The following is a 22,463-nucleotide window of genomic DNA, read 5'->3' as shown; positions in this document are numbered from 1 at the left end:
TCCTCTCAAGGAAAATTTGCCTCCAAATTTTAAGCTGGAAAGTCACTGGAATAACTGTTCAGAAAAGAATCACAAGTACATGATTTTTTAGATTTTTGGTACGTATGTTAAGAATTGTGTACAAATTGAAATGTCTGTGTACTGATCCTCAAAACAACCAATAAAAATCTCAATTATGAAAAAAAAAAAAAGACTGTGATGTGGCAGAGACCACTAGGTGTCTCCCAACCTCACTCTCCATTTCTGCCTTAGAAGGCAGCTCCTGATTTTTAACTGGGCACAGAGCCAGGTGGAATAAAGCTACATCTTCCACCTTCTCTTGCAACTGGGCGCAGCCTTGTGACTCAGTTCTGGGCAGTGGGATATGACGTAACCATAGCATGCAGTTTTCAAGAAGTCACCTTCTTTCCTTCCCTTCTCCTTCTTGCTGGCTTGAAAGTAGATGAAATGGCTGGATCTTTGCAGCTATCTTAGTCCAGGAGGTAGAAACTGTACTGTAGATGGCGGCACACAGGACAGCTGGTCCTTGAGTATCATGGAGCTCCCACAGCAGCCCTGAACTGCTTTCCTTCAGATCTCTTTTTATGAAAGTGAATAAACTTCTATCTTGCTTGAGCAACTGTTTTGGGTTTTCTGTGATTTGTAGCTAAACTTAATCCCAACTGATACATAGGATGGGTGCCAAATTCAGGTTATTTTGAGGAGCGGGAGGAGAGAGTGTGATCAGCTTCAACTCTATTGGTAGAAAGTTAGTTTCTTAAACTGGGTGGTGGGCATAAAGGTGGTAATTATATTTTAAACTTTTTGGGTATATCTAAGTATCACATATTAAATCTTTAAAAAAAAAAGGTACTGGTAGAAATAGTGTCAAAGCAAAACCATGAGACACATGGAAAAATAATCAAATGGTGGCAGTTTGGGGCTTCACCCTGGCTCCGTGTCCAGATCGTCTTTGATGTTAGGGTTTGACTGCAGCCTCTGAATAAGCCTCATGGACAGAATGAGCAAGACCTGAAGCGGTCTGTGGGTACCAAACCCGTGTTTGGAAGCAAGAAGGGAAGAAGAAGAAGGCAAGGGCTGGGCCACACTCCCTCCCCCATGCTGCCCAGACCCTGTCTGGGTTGGGTCACCAGGAAGCCCTCATTGCAGACAAGTCATGGAAAGGTCTCTTGACCCCATCCACCGGCTCCATCCCTCTGCTCTCCACCAATCTCCACTGTCATTTTAAGGGAGTAAAAACAAGTGTACTTAAAACCCCACATTTTCATTGCAACAAATTCAACCAGATGTGATTAAAGTAAAATGTGGACATAGTTTCCTCCTCTGATCCAATCCTACCCTTCGGAGCTAGCCACGCTGAACAGCAGAGCAAGCATGTGACTGCTGGCAAAGCCAGGTTGAAGGCTGGAACCCCAGGGAGACCAGGGAGATGTCTTTAGCCACTGGTGTCCTTTGCCTGGACACTGCCCACAGATACTGTGGGCTGCAGTGGTGGGGAAAGGGCCCCTGCTGTTGAGGGGCTAGGCTTAAGAACTCCTTGAACTTGTAACCCAGGCTCACCCCTGGGATCAGAACATTCCAGAAGAGGTAGACCTACTTCTTGTCTTGATTGGCCTTCAGCCCTTTGGCCACACCTCACCGGGAGAGGCCCCAGAACCCAGGAGGCTGCTTTCTCCCACCTTTGTGATTCTCTTTCAAGTGCTCCTGAGTGCATGGCAGTAGACATTACAGAAACACACAGATAGACCAGCATCTTTGTGGGATATCCCGAGCCCGATGAATCATGTGTCAGGAAACTGGCATCCTCAGCCTCTGAGGGTTTACGGCTGCAGCGGCAAGAACAGCTTGTGGTGACACGCATGTCTGTGCTGTGCCCAGTAAAAGTACGATGGAACACCTCAGCTCACCTCTGCTTTGTCAGAGGATATAAAAACTATGCTCACTCCGTTCCCTGAAAAAGCCATGGAGACCTCATTGCTTGAAACAGGAATTGAGACAGAGCTTGGCGAAGGGCTTTTCTTGACTTTTACAATTACGGTCATAGAAAGGCATTTAGTTTTACTACTGAATTGCCTTTACTGAAAAGTTGGGACTGTTCTAGTAAACTCAGACTCCCTATGTCTAACCCAATACTGAGTAGGAGGCACCTAGAATGTTGTGAAATGGCCTTCCGTGTGGATTAGCTCATGAAATCCACATGTTAAATCCCCGAATTTGGGAAATAGGTAAAAGTTATCCCTAAGTTACAGATGACTGAACTGAGGCTCAGAGGGCTTAAATAACTACCAGAAATCACACAGCTAGTCAGTAGTGGAGAGCATATCTGAATCAGGCAGGCGGACTTCAGTGCCAGAACCCATGGGCTTAGTCAGTATGGTGTTCTGCCTCTCTGGAGTCCTAAGGGAGCCAGATTCAGTTGAGGTGCTGTGGAAGGGAGGTGTGGTTATTCATTACAGAAAGATAAGAAGGGCATCATTAGAAGGGCAATTGGAACCAACAGGCAGCCTTGATAGAATTTTCTGTCTTGTGTCATCTAAGATGCTTTTTGCTGGTGAATCAGCAACAAAACAAAGCAACCAAAAAAAAAAAAAAAAAGACCTAACCAGTGATTTAACTAATAAGGAAGACATTTACTATCTCACATAACCAGAAGTCCAGAGATAAGGTGGCTCCAGGGTTGGTTAACTTAGCAGTTCAATATTGAATGCAAGGCTTCAATAGCAAATGCAAGACCCAGGTTCCTGCCATGGTTTTGCTCAGCCATCATCAGCACAGTGACCTTTGCAAGCTTGTCCCTCATGGCCGCAAGATGGCTGCCATCACTCTCACACAATGTCCAAAGGCCAGAAGAAGACATAACTTTTCCTCATGCCCCTTTTGAAGAATATGGATCCTTCCATTTATATCTCCTTTTACGCCATAAACATGCCATGCGTTCATTCTTAAGTCAACCATTGGCAAGGAGAATGGAATTACTATTATGATTGGTTTGGTTCTGAACCATGGCTGTACACTAGAATCACCTGCAGAATTACAAAACAAAACAAAAAATGTATCTATGCCAAAATCCCAGTCCTAGAGACTCTGCTTTAACTGATCTCAGATGGGATACATTCGTGGCTATCTTTAAAATTTCCCCTGATGCTTGAAGGTACAGCCAGGATTGAAAACCTCTCATTTAGACCAATCAAGATTCCTCCCTGGGGCTGGGGCTGGGGACCAGCCTGCCATGAAACACATGTCACCTGATTCCGGAACAGGACTGGGGTTCTATTTAGCAAGAAAGAACATGGAAGGGTGGATGGGGGCGGGGGGCGGTGGCTGCTGGGAGGCAACCTCCAACATCTGCCTCCCCACCCCCCCCCCGGCCCCGACGTCTCCCTGCATGTGGAGGCCAGGATTCTGGCAGAGTTACCACACAGCTAGGAAATTTCTTCTTTCCTGACTCATCAGATGCCTTCCGTTATGCAATCCGGAGCTGAGGTCATACAAGGAAAGGAGACAATGGCGGGGCCGGGGTAGCGGAGGCTGCATCAGCTCAAAGCTTTTGTGAGTAACGGGGAGGCCAAACTTCAGTTTTCTCCGTGTGGTCTCTGACCACCAGGGCAACTTAAACTGCAGATTCCCGGGCTCCACTCCAGCCCTGTGGAACTAGAGTATCTCAAGGTGGGACCCGAGGACTGGCATTTTAACGGACACCGCAAGTGAGTTCCTATTCACTCTCAAGCTTAAGAACAACTGAACTAGATGTAGCAGAAACAAAGAAAAAGTGGTCAAGTTTTCAATTTCTCCAGGAGGCAGAAGCTTAAATATTAGCTTTCTTATTTTCTTTTGGGTCACAGTGATTTGGGAAGATGGAAAATGTTGCCTTCAAGTTGGCTCATGGGGCTGAAAAGAATCAACTCTGAACATTAACATGGTGAGGACAGTTGAGTTGCCTTGGAGGTGTGCTCAGTGACAGGCCCAAGTCTGCGCCTGGGGAAGCCATTCTGTCCTGAGAAAAGAGGCAGCATGGGATGCCACCCTCAGGTGTGTGTGTTCCTTTAAGGTTCTCATGAAGTACTGGGAAGAATATTAATTGGACCCTACTCCTTGATAAGCCAGTTCTTATCCCGGAACAAGTGAAATGGAAACAGGAAGCTGAACACAGTGACCTTCCAGGTCAGAACTGTCCTAACTGGGACCCTCAAGCTTCAAGGTCTCTAGTCTCCCCTGAGTCCATGCTGCATGAGGGGTGAATCTGGTCATCCGTGTCCCTGAATCCCGGGCTCCCCCTGGCCCAGAACACACCCACAAGTCCTCCTGGATCTTCCCCCTCCCCCTGCCTCCCCAGCTGGTACCCTTCTGCGTGCCCCTCTGCTTCCCCTGGGGTCTCCCCTCTGCTCTGCCACACGGAATCCCCTGTGGCTCCCCAAATGCCTCCACGCCATTGCTTTGACTTCTCCTTCAGCCCTGCTTCCTCTGAGTCATTCTTCAATTCTTACAATGGGGGAGCCCATCCAGGAAGCCAGTCCTGAGCTCTCCCCTCCCTGCAGGAATCCCTACCCTCACCTATGGGTCCCAGCAGCTCTCCATGAAGACTTCATGGAAACATTTGCAGCCCTTTATAGCATGGATGTGAGCACATGTCCCCTCTGGCCTTGGAGAGTCCCTGAGGGAGGGTTTATCTCCATGTTCCCTGAGCCTGTAGGCCAGCTGCAGCCCCTCAAGCGCTTGCCAGCTGAAGGAATGGTGTTTGGCCCACACATCTGTTCAGAGCCACATCTAAGACATGCTGTGTTGCAGGACAGTCTCCCCGCCTTCCCGGGTGCCCAGACCAGTCACCACAATCCTCTAACTCTAACAAGGAAACACCACCAGCCTCTGCTGGGCCGAGCCCTCTAAGAAGTGAGAGAAGCTTCCAGAGCAGGGGCCTGGCCTGCTGGCCCTCTACCTTGAGGGCCTGGGAACAGACATGGAGGAGAGGAGGCAGGAAGGAGGGCAGGGGAAGGGGACGAGCAGGCAGCGATGCCTTTCTGGGATCCACACGCTTTGTAGTGGCATCTTCTCTGTCGTCCCCACAAAATCCCCTCAGAACAGGTGCCACTCTTCTCTCCGTCTCACAGAGGACACTAGCTCAGTGCAAGAACTCGCCCGAGGTTCCACAGCAGGAAAAGGAGGCCTCGATCGGGCCAGTCTGCCTGGCGTTCGTTTGTTTTCTTTTTGGCTGCGCTGTGCAGCATACGGGATCTTAGTTCCCCGACCAGGGATCGGACCTGTGCCCCCTTCATTGGAAGCGCGGAGTCTTAACCACTGGACTGCCAGGGAAGTCCCCAGTCTGCTTGTTTTTCAATAAGCAGAAGGTTGGGCCAGGGTACGATGGGACCACCACTCGTGGGCCAACTGGACAGAGAGGCTGCTCACCTGCTGGGAGATGGGTCCAACCTAAGTAGGAGGACAGGTGAGATGCTTCCAGACCGGCGCTCTATATAGACCCTACACACACATCCCTTTATACACTAATATAATAAAGCACGAAGCTCTTTAGTTCTGTTTTAATGGTTGTAAGAGGAAACTATATAAAACACGTGCATGCTGGCTAAGTCCAGGAGAGGAGATGCACGTCTGGTAAGGAGAGATTTTGAAGTCACTTCTTAGCTGAGTGCGCTTGGACAAATGACTACACTCTACTGAGCCTCAATTTCCTCATCTGCAAAATGGACATAACAATGTCTTCCTTGCCTAGTTGTTCGAGGATTTACAGTTATGTGAAGTATTTAGCTCAAGCCTGAGCCATAAAAGCGTTCAGTGAATGAGCTGTTATTAAAATTGTTAGTGCTACTATTAGGATACATTTTTGTCTCCTCCAAGCATCCAGCAGAGTGCTGAGCCCACGGGGGCAGGAACGGTATCTCTTTCCCTCAGCTCTGCATCTCTGGTGCCCAGACATCGTCTGGCACAACGGTGGCACTTGGTAAAGGTCTGCTGGGTTGAACTCAAGACTTGTTATTCTTCATTGTTATATGGCACTGTGCCCTTTTTCAAATCCTCTGAATATATCATTACTCTTGAGCCTTTCCCAATGCCTGTGGGGCAGGCAGGAGAGGTGATACTGTTGTTCCCATCTTATAGCTGAAAAAAATTGAGGCTTAGAGAGAGGATGCTTCCTGCCTAAGTCACGCGGCTGAGCTGAGCTGAGCTGAGGTCAGGCTCTTCAGACCGCAGGTTTCACAGCCACTGTGTGTGAAACCATCCACAGGAAGCAGACGCTGTTGCAAGGAGCTGAGCTGGAAACCCCCAGGGAGGCAGCTCCCCTGTCAAACACCAGCAGCCTCTGCCAATACATTTATTTATTTATTTATTTTACATCTTTATTGGGGTATAATTGCTTTACAATGGCGTGTTAGTTTCTGCTTTATAACAAAGTGAATCAGTTATACATATACATATGTTCCCATATCTCTTCCCTCTTGCGTCTCCCTCCCTCCCACCCTCCCTATCCCACCCCTCCAGGCGGTCACAAAGCACGGAGCTGATCTCCCTGTGCTAGGCAGGTGCTTCCCACTAGCTATCTACCTTACGTTTGGTAGTGTATATATGTCCATGCCTTTCTCTCACTTTGTCACAGCTTACCCTTCCCTCTCCCCATATCCTTGGGTCCATTCTCTAGTAGGTCTGTGTCTTTATTCCTGTCTTACCAGGATCTAATGAAACTTCAAAGCTTTTGCACAGCAAAGGAAACCATAAACAAGACCAAAATACAACCCTCAGAATGGGAGAAAATATTTGCAAATGAAGCAACTGACAAAGGATTAATCTCCAAAATTTATAAGCAGTTCATGCAGCTCAATAACTAAAAAACAAACAACCCAATCCAAAAATGGGCAGAAGACCTAAATAGACATTTCTCCAAAGCAGATATACAGACTGCCAACAAACACATGAAAGAATGCTCAACATCATTAATCATTAGAGAAATGCCAATACGTTTAGAAAGGGCTTCAGAGGATGACCCGGCGTAGGTCAACTGGTCCCACTGATCTTGGCCCATCTTTCTGCCATGGCTCAGTCCTGCTCTGCACCCGAGGTGGATCCCAGCTGGACCTCCTGGCCCATCAGAAAGCACCTGGAGAGCCTCTGGATTTCAGAGCACATCAGACAGGGATGGCCTAGGGCACTTGGAGAGGCTGGACGCAAGAGGACTTTCCTCGCTGCAAACAACACCCAGGGTCTGCATCCTGGCCCAGATGACAGCCTCACTGACAGGTTTAGTACCACGTTTTATGACTTCCAAGCTTAGTCACTGCCTAAGTCAGTCCGCTCAGACACAAACACTTAGCAAAGTCATGACCCAGATGCTTAAGCAGGGAAAGGTGTACTCCCCCACCCCCCGGCAGAACTGGCCTCTGGAGCCAAGTCTGGGGACGCTGGAGGCAGCAAGGCTGTAGTGGTGGTAGATTTCAGTGACCCACATGGTTGTCCTTTATTTTCCCCAAGTTTCCACTACTGAGTTTTAAGGGAGTAGGAAGCAGATGCCTGCTGCCTCCAGGGATAGCCCGACACAGGCCAAGGACTTCTGATCCCTGTCCGCAGGCCTTCCTTGAGAGCTGAGCCCGAAGGCGTGAAGAGTGGAGGTTTGGTGCACCCTTTGGCTGACAGATCGACCCCCCTCCTGGCTTTCAGTTCACACACTGAAGATGGAAGACCAATCTCTGACCCAAAGCAGCTCAACCCTGGATTCCTACACGATGTTCCCTACCCCCTACTCCCCACCCCCAGTTTGGCCTCTGTGAAAACCAGAAGCCTCTCCAGAATCTCTCTGGCCTCCACGCAGGTCTGCAGTCCTCCCAGATGGAGTGGGGACGCACCTCGGGCCCGGGTGGGTGCGCCCGTGGGAAGAGTGAGGTGCCCTGACTGCACAGCTGCCCTCCTGAGGTGAGGACAAGGTCCCTGCTGGGGACCCTTCCTCCAGCTCATTTGGGGGCCGCTTCTCAGACTGGAGAAGAGGTGAGGTGCCCAGTTAACTGGAAACTGGCTCTGAGCCAGAGTTGGGCTCTGTGGCTTGGAGGATGTCATTGCGATTAAGTGGGTTTACTTGCCCAGTTCCTTCACAGTGTGGCTTTAGGGCACTTGGTCACATCATGTGCTTTCATTCTTCAGGTGCTCACTTAACCCTTTCATCCTCCATCAAGTCACCATTGTCACTTGCCTGATTATAACCACAAGAGCCTCCTCCCTGATCTGGTTGGAATGGCAGCTCCACTCCAGCTGCTTGGAATGAATAACAGTAATCATTTGTTTCCTTCTTTCCTTCGCTGGGATTTTTATCTTCTTAAACACAACCCATCTCCTTCATTTCTCTTTTTCCCTTTCCCAGACACTGAAGTTTTATTCTAAAAATTCCTCTTGATCTCTAGAGAATTATAATAGAACAAACCCTGCTGTAATGCTACTAAATGAGGATAAAAATTTTACATGCATGAAATAGGGTGGCATCATTGATAAGTTTATAAAACAACTGGGATAAGCTTGTGCAGCTGGGCAGCTCCAGGTTCTAGGGGCCAGCTGTCAATTACATCATGTCCAAATTTATATCATCACAGGATCAGTATTAATGCAAATGTCTTACTGAAGCAGCACCAACACCTACATTTTGGGCTTTAGCCCCAGAAGGTCCTAGATTTAAATCCTAACTCTGCCACATGCTAATTTTATGACATAGGCCAATGTACAAACCTCAATTCTAGTGTATCCATCTGTAAAACAGTAGAGAAAATACTTACTTCACAGAGTTGTTATGAGGTTGAAATACCGTATCAGCTAGCTACTGCTGTGTAACAACTACCACATCTCAGTGACATCCAACAATAAACTATTTATTTCTAACGTTTCTAAGGGTTGGCTGGGACCAGCTGTTGTAGCTGGGCTAGGCTGGGCAGCTCTGGTTCAAGCTGCATGTCTGGATGACTCCAGTCTCCTCCATGAACCTCACTGTGGGCCCAGGCTGAAGTGGCAATAGCTGCCTGGGGAATCTCTTCTCACAGCAATGGCAGAGACACAAGAACAAGACTGCTCAAGCATATTTCAAGTTCTTGCTTGCATCTTATCTATTAACATCCCATTGTCTAAAATAAATCACGTGACTGAGCCCAGAGACAGGGATCAGGAAACACAATCTGCCCACAATTGGCCCATGGCAAGGGCATGGGTGCAGGGAGGACTGAAGAATCAGGGTTGGTAATTCAGGCAACCACAGATGACAATGCTCATTCAGAGCCGCTATTCAGCTCCTGACATGTGGTAGGTGCTTAGTAAAAGGTAACCATGATCATTGCATGACCCCTTAGAGTTTAGGTAAACCAAAGTGTCTCAGTCTCATCCTTGGCAAGTAGCAAAGTCAGGAATGGGCCTCAAGACATCTTGCTACTGTTCAACATTTTTTTAAAGTGTCCCATCACCAGCCTCCCATGTCTGACTTATCCTAACCCCATACACTGAGGGAGGGAGGTAGGATAGATGGTGGGAATGTAGAAGTGAGAACCTTGGGCCTCAGCAGCCTAAGATACATCCAAGATGTATAGACTAAATATAAGGGGAGATTGGTCCGCCCCTCCATTCCCATTGGCTTCGTGATGGGGAAGCCAGTGGGAAGAGCAACGTTGTGGGTTAGAATCCTGGTTCTGCCGCTCACTGGCTGAGTCACTGTGGGCTCCTGCAGATGGAAGTTCTCCCTGAGTGGTCCGTCTATATTAGGTCCCCATGCCATTCACTCTCATGGCACCCTTGGCCTTTTTCTTTTTTAACTGCATTTTATGGTGATGTATAATATAATTGTATATTTATTTGTGGGCTCATTTCTTTAATGTGGGTCTTGCTCACCAGACTGCAAGCTCTGTGAAGGCAGGGCCCATGTCTATTGGGTCAGTTCTTACCTAGTGCTTGGCACAGTATGTTCATCTGTGGGATGAATGAATAAATCCAAACTCCCTGAGCTTTACTCTCCTCATGTGAAATACGAGATAATAATATGTTCTTTTTTTTTAAATCTCATTGATAGTTTTTAATATGATTTTTAAAAATTTATTTATTATTTATTTTTGGTTGCATTGGGTCTTTGTTGCTGTGCACAGACTTTCTCTAGCTGTGGCGAGCGGGGGCTACTCTTCATTTCGGTGTGCGGGCTTCTCACTGCGGTGGCTTCTCTTATTGCGGAACACGGGCTCTAGATGCGTGGGCTTCAGTAGTTGTGGCTCGCGAGCTCTAGAGCGCAGGCTCAGTAGTTGTGGCGCACGGGCTTAGTTGCTCTGTGGCATGTGTGATCTTCCCGAACCAGGGCTCGAACCCATGTCCCCTGCATTGGCAGGTGGATTCTTAACCACTGCGCCCAATAATATGTTGGGAAGCCCAATAATATGTTCTTTAAAGAGATTTTTTTTTTTTGAGAAACGTAAAGAAAACTATTTGGGGCATGCCTTCTATGGGGCCTGGCATGGTATGGGTGCATGGTACACAGTAATATATGCCCAGCACTCCACCCTTAATTCTTACCATTGAGTGGTTAAGTGTGCAGAGTTGAGATGTTCAAAGCAGACCTGTACTTCTAGCTTCTCTTTCTAGCTTCCCATTCTCCATCTCCACAGTGACACTGGTGGTCTCGATCCTAGATTCCTGGGCTGCCTGCCTGAACTGTTCCTGTCTAGCCAATAGGGAAAGGCCTCGTCATTCGTCCCCCTCTATCTCCATCCCCTTCCTCATGTCCCCGAGGTCCTTCTGATTCAGGGTTGTTATTTGCTGAGGACACACTGGTAAGTCCTCATGGTGATGAAAATATTGAAATCCTCTCATACGATGGTAAAAAGTATGAGTTCATGAGACTCTAAACCATCAAATGACATTGGCTCAGGTAGCCCAGAGGTTACCAGGTGGCCAGATGCTGGAGAGGACGCTGGCAGCCCCTGCTGGCACCAACTGGATGGGGGCAGCAGGGGTGAGCGCCATGCCTGCCCACCGCTCCAGAGCAGCCAGCATTGGTGGGCACAACAGAGCCGGTGGCAAGGCAGGCAGCCGCTGTCGCAGAGGCTCTTTGCCTCCAGGCCACAGGGTAGGTGTGTGTTCCTAGCCATGGTGTGTGGGCACAAGGCCATGCTTCACTAGCTGTAACAGAACACCAGGTGCCAGGGACCCAGTGACCATCAATCTGATGGGGACAACCTTGGAAGGATTTGATGCAGTCCTGATAGTGAACCGTGGCTCAGATAGGGACCTCCCGGAGAGTGGCAGCCAGAACAAATGAAAAATCACTCCACAGATGAGTTGATAATTATTAGAGGGATTGAATAAATGATTTGTGCTACAATGTTTATTCCTAAGATGAAATGTCAGCATAAATAATTTTGTTAAGTTGGAGACAGAAGGGAACAGTCTGTTTTGGATTTACATATGGCCCAGGCTGTACATATTCTGCACAGGATGCCCAGACATTTGGTCAAACATTATTTTAGGTGCGTCTCTGAGGGTGGTTTTGGATGAGATTAATATCTGAATCCATAGATGGTATAAAGCAGATTGCCCTCCTGCTGTGGGTGGGCCTCATCTAAATAGTCAAAGGCCTGAATAGAACAAAGAGGTTGACTCTTCTGCAAGTAAGAGAGAATTCCTCCTGCTTGACTGTTGAGCTGGGACATCAGTCTTTTCCTGTGTTTGGACATGAACTGAAGCAGGAGCTCTTCTTGGGTCTTTAGTCTGCTGGCTTTCATAATGGAATGTACACCATCAACTCTCTTCGTTCTCAGACCCCTTCAGACTATACATGCATATCTCTTGCTGGTTCTGTTTTTCTGAAGGACCCTGACTGATACAAGCCCCAATTCCGCAGACTCCCTTTTATTCTCCTAGTTTTGGTGTGTGTTGGTGTCTATCAAGGGCCATGAGGAGGAAAACCTCCCACCCCACGAATCCGTGGCCATTGGTATTATACCTCCTATTTCTGCTGTGTCCTTCCCCTCTGGCTGCCTCCCCGTCATGTTGCTGAATCCTGCTTTGGGGTAGGCAGAGTGATCCCGAAAAGATGGTGAACTGGCCCAGAGGGGTCATTCCCAAAGGCACTATCTGAGTCGCAGGGAGACTTCCACAGGCGGTGGGCTTAGTGGGTGCTGATTCATGTCCCTTTTCCCAAAGACAAGAGGCTGAGTGTCAGGGTTGCTAATCCGTCTCCGAATGGCTCCTGGCTCAACCCACATGGAATTAAATCCAGAATTAAAATTCAGAGCTTGTTCTGGACTCGAAGGGCAGACTTAGCTGTTTTCCTCAGGGATAAAGAGGCACAAGGCTGGCTTGGGAAGCGTTGTCACAGCAGTTTAGAGCAGAGGGGCCACTGGGTTGGTAGATTGTCTGCTGAGTGTTGAGAGAAGACAGAGTCGCTGTCACCACGGGGTTTACAGATGTAACAGGGGAGCCTGGAGTGGGCACAGGAGGCTAAAGGGCCCTCAGTCAGGGAACAGCCTCTTGCCTTCCCTGTTCCAGAACGTCAGCCCTCGCTGCAGGCTGTGGTGCCCATACTGCTGTACTTGGGGCTGCCACCTCCCCCTTAGCCTTGCTTTAAGTGTGTTAAAAAACGAAATTTAAATGAGTAAATCTGAAGATCTAATTGGCTTTATTCAATGATTCAAGAATGCAGCAGCATCCCACCTAGTGAGTAGAAGGGTGCTCAGAGGGGTTGTATGAACTGGAAGGTTTTTATAGGCAGGAGGAGGGCGGCACACAGAAGCTATCAGCAAAAGAAAGGGATTGTTTCAGACCAGATCACCTTCTTTCAGGGGGTGGGGGGTGGGGATGAGGGTCTATCACGCAGGTTACCTCTTCATCCCTTGGTGGGGGGATGGACAGGGCCCTGTGATAGAGTACTTCACTGGTGCTGACCAGAAAATTCCAGACTGGCCGATTACCACTACACTCCTGGGGAAGGTCAAAACTACAGTTAGGTCAGGTATGAAATCTAGGTCAGTTAGCATGGGTTTTAGCACAGGTGACGCCATTTGGGGCCTTTGGTTTTTCCGTTTAACAGGTGGCTGTCTGTTTCTTTCCTAACTTTCTGGTAATCCTCTTCCAGGGGCTGCATGTGGCCATGGCAAGAGGAAGACAGGAGACAGAAGGATCCAGGTTGGAAGCCGGTCGGCTCTTTCTTCACCCCCAGCAAGCCTGCTTTTCACTCCACTCAGCTGTGCCCTCAGGCCTGGGCCCAGCTGTTTCTCCATTCAGTTTCCCGGGTGCCCAGGGCATGACCCAAACCCTAGGGACCCCACATGGGGAACCCACTCATGCGAGGAGGTGGCATAGTGTAGTGGTTAATTCCGGAAGGACAGTGTGGGTTCAGATCCCAGCTCTATCCCTCAGTAGCTGTATGACCCCATGTCAGTGCCTGTCTATGTGCCTCACTTTCTTCCTCTATAAAATGGGAAGGATAATGGTTCCCACCTTCTGGGGTTGTTCCAGTTAATGTCATTAATGGATTAAAGGAGGTAAGACCGTAAGACACAGGGTCAGGTTTATCATAGGCACTCCCTTATGTTGATTATATCATAATTAATTGTGATTAATTACAGGTGGGCCACCATGGCCTTCTTCATTGCTCAATAAGATGATGTACTTGCCAGGTGTTGCAAGGGTCCCGGGCAGGTTCTCTGAATTCTTATTCCTTCTTTTCTCCTTGGTGAAGGCCCTTTCCTCTCACTGTTGGTTGTTAGAGATTCAGCCTTAATTAATAAATCTGTAGAAATGCAGTTAGGAGGGGAAACACCCTGGTCTAAGATGTCGCCTTGTCTTGAAAGGCCCAGAAGCTGGGGGCAGGTCCTCCTTGGCCCCAGAGTTGGGAGTGGTGATTACTGCCCAAAAGCCTGGTTTCTAATGGTCCAGGCCCTATAGGCCCTTCCAAGTTAGCCTACGTCCATGGTATGCTCCCCACCACTGCAGGACCGGAAGAACTCACAAGGGGGAGCCCCCAGCCCAGCCACAACCATCAGCCTGACCTGGAACAGCCAGTTTTTGCGCTTTCTCTTGCTCCTAAATGAGCACCACCCTTTCCCTCCTGATTTGGAGATAATCTTTGTCTCCCTTTCTCTTTGGGTGTCTGTGATGAGTAATTTTTTTTTTTTTTGCAGTACGCGGGCCTCTCACTGTTGTGGCCTCTCCCGTTGTGGAGCACAGGCTCCGGACGCGCAGGCTGAGCAGCCGTTCCGTGGCATGTGGGATCTTCCCAGACTGGGGCACGAACCTGCGTCCCCTGCATCGGCAGGCAGACTCTCAACCACTGCGCCACCAGGGAAGCCCTGTGATGAGTAATTTTATGTGTCAACTTGCCTGGGCCCCAGGGTACCCAGATATTTGGTCATACATTACGATGGGTGTTTCTGTGAGGCTGTTTCTGGATGAGATTAACATTTAAATCAGTGGCCTAAGGAAAGCAGATTGCCCTCCCTACTGTGGGTGGGTCACATCCAATCAGCTGAAGGCCTGAATAGAACAAAAAGGTTGACCATCCTCTGAGTAAGGTAGAATTCTCCTTGTCTGACTGCTTTCTGACCAGGATGTTGGCTTTTTCCTGCTTCCAACTGGAACTGAAGCATTGGCTCTTCCTGGCCCTTGGCCTGCCAGCTCTTGGAATGGAACTTATAGCACTGGTTCTCCTCGTTCTCAGGCCTTCAGACTCAGCCTGGAGCTACACCACTGGCTCTCCTGGATCTCCAGCTGGCCGACACACCCTGCAGATCTTGGGACTTGTCAGCCTCAATGACTGTGTGAGCCAATTTTGTAGAATAAATCTTTTCCTATGTATATGTACACCTTAGCAGTTCTATTTTCTGGAGAACCCTGACCACCACAGTGCCCTACTCTGGAAGTGCAGGGGCCTTCCTTTCAGGTTCCAGAGCCCTTCCCCCATTTCTCCCATGTGGCCCAGGAACCCCATGCTGAAGAGGCTCCTGCAGTTTCCTAGCCCTCCCAAGGGGAGTGTCATCTGACACCCCTGTGCCTGTGACCCCCTCCTGACCCATAAATGCCTGCATGTTTTGGGAGCTCCACTTGGCATCAGCGCGAGCACATTGCCAATCCCCACTCCATCCTGGCTTCAGAGGGAAGCAGAAAACATGATGAATAAAACCCATCACAGAGCCTTGACCTGGGTGTTGATCAGATCTCATGCAAGAAGCAGCAACGTTACAATTAAGTAAACGGATGACCTCAATTCAGAGGCAGTGTTTGTTGAATTGAATCTTCAGCGGGTTAACTTTCTTCAGATGAGTAAAAATGATATTTGGGATTAAGTTTTCACTGCACTGAATGCATTACTGGATTTCTGCTCCTCGTCACTGGAAAGGGGACGTAACCTTCACTAAGGCGGTCTGCGGGGACTGGGACAGCTGGCATAGCCGCAGAGCGCTGACTGACCACAGGGGATTAAGGCCGAACACAACTCATTTCACACTGAGAATAAGCTGATTTGTTTTTGTTTTTAAATAAGCCTTATTAAACTGGCTGCCACTCACGTTGGATCTGCGGGAGCATCACAGGGCAGGGCTTGGCCATCCCTCGCTTGGCCGGCAGAAAACTGCTTTCAAACAACTGCTCCTTCCTGTGTCAAATCGGGAATAACCTGGAGAGCGTCGTCGCTGGGGGCCCTGGGGAAGGGCCGGAAGTTGTACTCCCGGGGAGCAGCTGCGTGTGGGCAGCCTTGGGCCCACTTGCTAAACTGCAGGGACCGCTATACGGGGTCAGGTGGACACAGCTGTGTCTCTCTGCAAGTCTCCCTGCGTCCATCGGCCTTTCTGGAGCCCCTCCTAGTGGGGTCTTTCCCGACTGTACTTGACTTCCCATTGCGATACCCTCTCCTCCCCCTTTCCCATCCTCTCTACAGGCCTCTCTAGAGACCTTGCCTTAGTTCTAGAATAGACTAGCCACTCTCAAAGTGTGTTCTGGGAATGTTTGGGAGTTCCCTGAACCCTTTTAAGACCCAGAAGGTCAAAACTATTCTCATAAGAGAATATTATGCTGTTATTTGCCTTTTTCCCTTTCCTCCTTTCGTGAATGTGTGGTGGGGCTTCCCGGAGCCTGCGTGACATGTGATGATGTCATCACCCTGATGGACTGTGTGCTTCTGTGTTTCGTTTGCTACACATCTCTCAGCTTTAATTTTGAATATGGAAAATATCGATAGATATCAATCACATAAGCACAAGCTCTTTGGGGTTCTTCAAAACGCTTTAAGAGTGTAAAGGGGTCTTGAGACCAAAAAGTTTGAGAATCTCTGTTCTATATCTTTCTTGTTTTTTTTCCTTCACGGTGAAGTACCATGTTTATTGTCGTATTTATGTGTTTTTTTAACCATTTAACACTTGTAAAACGGTGCTACTGTTTTATTAGGTTCCTACATATTTTTTAAAATGTGTAATTGACAAAATTTTTGAGTGTTCTGTCCCAACTCCATTTTTCCCATGAACTCTATAATTATTATGCAATTTAAAAAATTGTTCTAATTGTGATAAAATACACATAACGGAAAATTTAACATTTTAATCACTTTTAAGTGTACAGTTTAGTGGCATTAAGTACACTCATATCATTGTGCAACCTTCACCACTTTCCACCTCCAGAATTTTTCATCATCTCAAACTGAAAACCTCCACCCATTAAACAATAGCTCCCCATTTTCCCCTCCCCCCAACCCCTGGTAACCACCACGCTACTTTCTGTCGCTATGAATTGACTACTCTAGGTATGTCATCTAAGTGGAATCAGATGCTATTTCTCTTCCCTGCTTCACGTTTCCACTTACTATTAATGTACAGTCTCTCAAAACTTCCTCACAAGCCTGAGCGCTCCTGGGTCCACCGTCAGCACTCACCCCCCTCTCGACGTAAGCCAGGTGGTTAGCTGGACAGAAACCACCCTCTGTCCCTCGAGTTGCCCCTTGGGGTGTCTGCCCACCTCTCCATCCAAGAGCTTATCAAAGTATTCACAGAAAGAAGCTGGCCGTCTTGCTAGGGTGTCTTTGCCAAGAGACAAAGACAAACACAAGCTGATGCATTCACTAAAGTGTTCGCTCCGGCTTCTTCCTGTCATGCCGTGCCCCTCCCCAATCTAGGGCAGTTGGACCATCACCTCAAGAGAGGATCATTGTAGCACAGTGAAGAGAACAAGAGTTCAAATTTTGGCTTTTGAGTTTTGAAAGCCAAGGTCCAACTCTGGAACAAAAGATCTGGAAGATCCTGGGTGATCACCCCAAGCCAGTTCCCCCCCGCCCCCAGGAGAAGAGATCCAGCGAGTCCCAATGAAGGCTGGGTAGTGGGGGTTACAAAGGGGAGCAAGAGGCCTGGGGTGGGCTCCTCCTCCCTGTCTGAGCTCCTATGTACATTGTAAGCAGGGAGAGGGCAGGGAGGGGACACAACAGAACCTAAAACACATTTGGAGATCTGAGAGCAGAAATGGGTACGTGCCCGGGAAAAGGATGCAGGAAAGGGTGCAGGTGTGTGCCCAGGAAAGGGGTTTGGCTTCTATTCTAATGGCCTTGGGAAGCCAGCAGGGATGCACCGGGCTGTAATGTAATCTGATTTACATTTTTTAAAGAACACTCTGCTCTGGGTGGAGAATGGATTAAAAGAATGAACCTTTTGGTATGGAAAGGAGAGAAAACTTTTTGCTACTTACAACCCATGCGCCTTTCTAAGGAGGGTGGATCCCATTATACGAAAGGCCCTTCTGTCCAGGGTCGCAAAATCCTGGAGCAGAGGATGGGATGAACTGAATTTCAGTGTCTAAGAAAAGGGAAGGGACTTCCCTGGTGGTCCAGTGGTTAGGACTCTGCGCTTCCACTGCAGGGGGCACAGGGTTGATCCCTGGTGGGGAACTAAGATCCCTCAAGCTGCGTGGCCTGGAAAAAAAAAACGGGGTGGGGGAGGATTTATTCTATCTTTGGAGTTGTTCTTTTGAGAGAGGACAGAAATATGGGGAGAAAGGAAGGGAAATACCAAATAAAAATCCAAAGATCAGAACCCTATTGCAGAAACACCTGGGGGAATTTTTAGCAACAGGTACATTGAACTGTGAATTTTAAGTTATATGTATCTTAAGATGTAAATCCTTTCAGTTCCCCTAAAGTTTCAGTACTCTGTACACACATGAATAGCTGTGTATGAGGGGTGTGTGCGTGTGTGTGTGAGCGCACGTGTGTGCGTTATAGAAAAGGGCTTAATCTGGATAAATGTGGCATGGGACACAACAGTATGTGTGGTATTACTAACAGAATGATTTCAGGGCTGCCCAGGGTGAGGAATCAGAGGCGACCCTACAACTGCAAACTCCTCCCCCCCTCTCTCAGAGAATTTCCAAAAAACTTGGCAGGACATTGACTTGGGAAAATCTGGAGAATGGGGATTGGAAGCATTAATACTTAGAATTTAAGGAGTAAGTCATCACCAGCTGATATCTGATCCGTAAACACTTCAGAGTTTATAAAGTAATTTCACATCTTATCCATACCTAAAAGTGACATGAAATTTTTTAAAAAGGCTTTCCCTGAGAAATTATCACCCTCTGGTTTTGGAGTTGAAGATTATTCTGAAGGAGTGTGAATTGCAAGATCTTCCTGAGAAGCTATCAGGCAGTGCCTGGTACAACGTAAACACACATTTCCTCTGACTCAGCAATCCCACTCCAGGACTCTGCCCTATAGCAGCAAAACCCCAGTATGTCACGAGAGATGCATAGTAATTATTACAGGGTTGTTTATAATAATCGCAAAATAAAAACAAAACTCCCAAACAACAACCACCACATAACCCAACCTGGAAATAACCTGAATGCCCATCACAGAAGACTGGTTATTAAAATCATGATTACCATAAACTGAATGTTTGTGTCCTCAAATTCATATGTTGAAAACTAACCCTCAGCATGATGATAACTGGAGCTAGGGCTTTTGGGAGGTGATTAGGGCATGAGGGCGGAGCCCTCATGAATGGGACTGGTGCTCTTATAAAACAGACCCCGTAGAGCTCCCTCATCCCGTCTACCACATGAGGACACAGTGAGAAGGTCATCTATGAAACAGGAAGCAGGCCCTCACCAGTCCCTGAACCTGCCAGCGCCTTGGTCTTGAACCTCCCAGTCTCCAGAACTGTAAGGAATAAATTTCTGTGGTTTATAAGCCACCCAGTCTGTGATACTTTTGTTATGATGGCCTGAAAGGACTAAGAAGACAATGGTATATCCACACAATGGGATGCAACAGAGCTGTTAAAAAAGAACGACTCAGATCCGTATCTCATGACCTGGAACAATACCTGGGACATATTGCTAAACATGTTTAACAAAGCAAGTTTAGTAATACTACGTGTCACCATTTTCTCTGGGGGAAAAAAGCCAGTAGGTCAGTGTGTTTTTATAAGCATTAAAAAAAATAAATGTACACATCAAAATAGTAATCCTCAGAAAGGTAGGATTAAAAGGAGAGAGGGAAAGACTATGAACTTAAAAAAATATATATATATATATATATACCTATATAATACTTTTTATATTGTGTGATTTGGTTCTATATTTGCACAATGAAGTAGAAAAAAATCCTGAATTACTCTGAGGAGGTGCTGTCATTCCAGGCAGTGGGGGACGTGTCCTGGGGTTCTGTGGATACCTGGTATTTCCCTGGGGGATAAAGCAGGACAACCCAATACCTGATCCTCTAAGCGTCCCCCCCAACCAGTGCCTCCTGCATGACTGATTGCTGAGTGTGTGTATGTGCGAAGATGGGTGGAGGTGGGGCAGAGGGGCATAGCTCCAGCCAGTCCCTATAAAACCTCTTACCCCGCGCATCTTCATCTACAAACCCTCCTGAATAACCGAGAGCTGAAAAAAGCCAGTGTTGAGGATGGGGTTTCTAAGATGCAGGCTGCGTTTCCACATGCAAAGGGGAGTATGTGGAAAATTTGACAAAACCCTGGAGATGGCTGGCAGAGTCCCAGGAAAGCTTAAATGATCTCCAGGCTTGAATTTTCCCAGTAGAGACTTAAATTTTCCTCATCCTCTTGCATGGGGAATACAGCTGGCAAAGGAATCCTGAGTAACATGGGCCCCTGCTGGCCATTTCTCCTGCCACTGGCCAAGTCTCTTCTTCCTGTCTCTCCACTTCCTGTCTCTCTGCTCTACCTATCTCTCCATTTCCTCTATCCCCACTTACTCAGTCTCTACTTCCCGTCTCTAATTCTTGCCTGTCTCTCCTCTTCTCACCTGTCTTAACCTGCTACTCAATACCTTGGGACTAGCTTGGGCACCCAGACCCCTCTTGGTCTCAGCCCCTGCAGAGTTGGCCCCTTAGAGGGAGAATTCTGCCCAGGGAGGCCCCCTCTGGTTCCACAAAGCAGCATGACCTGGAGTTCTATCAGCTGGATTTCTTTCCTGATTCAGTTTTCTCTTTCCCCCCTTATCAGCTCCAGGGTGAGGAAGGCTAGGAGGCAGAAGTGGCTTTAAGAAGCTTCTCTGCCAGGTGAACCAGGACTTGAACTGGAAGGAAAAGGCTGAGAGGGGGTCCAGGCTCTGCAGACGGGGCTGGGCAGTGGAGAGCAGATTGCTCAAGTTCCCCAGGTTTCCTCAACCCTCAAGTTTTTTTTTTTAATTTTTTAATTTAATTTATTTATTTTTGGCTGTGTTGGGTCTTCGTTGCTGCACATGGGCTTTCTCTAGTGGCAGTAAGTGGAGGCTACTCTTCGTTGTGGTGCGTGGGCTTCTCATTGCATTGGCTTCTCTTGTTGTGGAGCATGCGCTCTAGGCCCGCGGGCTTCAGTAGTTGTGGCACGTGGGCTCAGTAGTTGTGGTTCGTGGGCTCTAGAGCGCAGGCTCAGTAGTTGTGGCGCACAGGCTTAGTTGCTCCACGGCATGTGGGATCTTCCCGGACCAGGGATTGAACCTGTGTCCCCTGCATTGGCAGGCAGATTCTTAACCACTACACCATCAGGGAAGCCCAACCCTCACGTTTTAACAAGAGGCAAACCGCCACCAGCTCCACAAACAGTGCCTGCCAGGAAGGTTTCTGAAGCACACTCCTCAGGGCCCTGGCCAGAGCTCCAGCAGACTGGGGCTTGGGTCATTCACCATAAAAAATATTAAACAAACAATGACTCTCTGCACACAAGTGGCAACTTTCCACTGGGGGGGAATTTATTTTCCACTTGAAAAGCTAATGAAAACCAGTCATAGTGAAAAACCCAGCCAAAGAAATGATTTAGGCTTTCTTTTCTTCAAGAGGAGAATAACACCAAGTTCTGGGTGGTTCTTTGTGGAATCTAGCCCCAGGGAGAAGAGGGGGCTGTGACACTTGGAGTCCCTCAGACTCCCACCAGAAACTGGGCCTTGGGGTTGAACAGGAAGCTGAGTGGGGTTGGCAATGGCTGGCGAGGCAGGAAACATGCTCACTCTTCAGGGGGTATGGGGAATGTCTGGGTGGAGAATTCTGGAACAACTAAAAATAGCGGGAAAGTCAGAGCTGGAGAGCCTGAGACAGATAGGAACTGAGCCGTTTTAATAAACTTGATACTTTCTTAGCTGTTTCTCTTTTCGTTTCCCGTGCTGAGGTGGGTGTAGGGAAAATCTGGGCTGAGCCGAAAACGCTCCAGGTGTGATGTTCTCTGTTCGGGGCTCAATGCGACAACCTGCCTTTCCCTCTCAGCATGCTGCCTTCACTGGGGCGCTGGGCCTAGCTGGATCCTCCTTTCCGGCAGAGGCCCCTGCCTCTAGGAACCTTCTCAGAGCCCCCCGCCCAGGCTCTTCTCCCCCATCACCCAGGGCACCCTGGGACAATATGGCTCACTTCTACTGCCTTATAATCTTTTAGATGCTCTCTCACCACTTAACAACCTTCAGTGGCTCCTTGTTGCTTCCAGAAGTTGCACTTTTTAGGTTGCCATTCAGAGGTCTTTATAATCTTGCCCCACCTGTCTTCACAGCTGCATCTCCCATCACTAGCTCGAAAGCTTCTTAAATTCCAGAATTAAACAAAGGATGTGTGCCCCTAACTGTACTCTTTTACACCAGGTGCTTCTGCACGGGTGCGTCTGCTCCAGGAATTCCCTTCCCTTCTGCTTTGCCTGCTGGGGACTCTCTGAGCCCTTCAAGAAGCAGCTCAGATACCGTTCTGCCCTCACCACTGCCTGTGCTACTTTGAAAAGTCAGTTCCAAGCTCCCAAGGCAGTGTGGCCGGCTCTAGTTGGAGCACTTTGGACACTGAGCGGCAATTATTCAGACCTTGGCCACATTCACCTTTCAGAGCTACAGGTTCCCTGTCTGTAAAATGGGACTAATAGGAGCTTCTGCAGGAGGGGAGGGGAGGGGAGGAAATGAAGCGAAGCACGCAAAGCTTCCGGAAGTACTCAGTGAATTGCTGGTTGGGATTATATTATTAGACGGTGGACACTTTGAAGACGTCAACATATGAATTTTGGGTG

The 22,463-nt window shown here is 48.2% G+C and overlaps 2 long non-coding RNA genes across 2 annotated transcripts in view; one reads left to right on the top strand and one right to left on the bottom strand.

Annotated features, from left to right (window-relative positions):
• LOC137208533 (uncharacterized) overlaps window positions 1-22,463 on the bottom strand; it is a 59,522-nt gene that overhangs the window by 19,612 nt on the left and 17,447 nt on the right. The gene's annotated exons all lie outside the window — the stretch shown is intronic.
• On the top strand, window positions 6,642-14,808 carry LOC137208384 (uncharacterized). The gene is made up of 2 exons (XR_010935617.1): window positions 6,642-7,245; window positions 13,088-14,808. It is a non-coding gene; the product is annotated as an uncharacterized lncRNA (long non-coding RNA).

Source organism: Pseudorca crassidens, chromosome 16 (assembly GCF_039906515.1).
Source record: "Pseudorca crassidens isolate mPseCra1 chromosome 16, mPseCra1.hap1, whole genome shotgun sequence".
NCBI classification, from domain to species: Eukaryota; Metazoa; Chordata; class Mammalia; order Artiodactyla; family Delphinidae; genus Pseudorca; species Pseudorca crassidens.
Note: the sequence above shows the minus strand (reverse complement) of the source record. Positions and strands in the feature narration are given on the sequence as shown.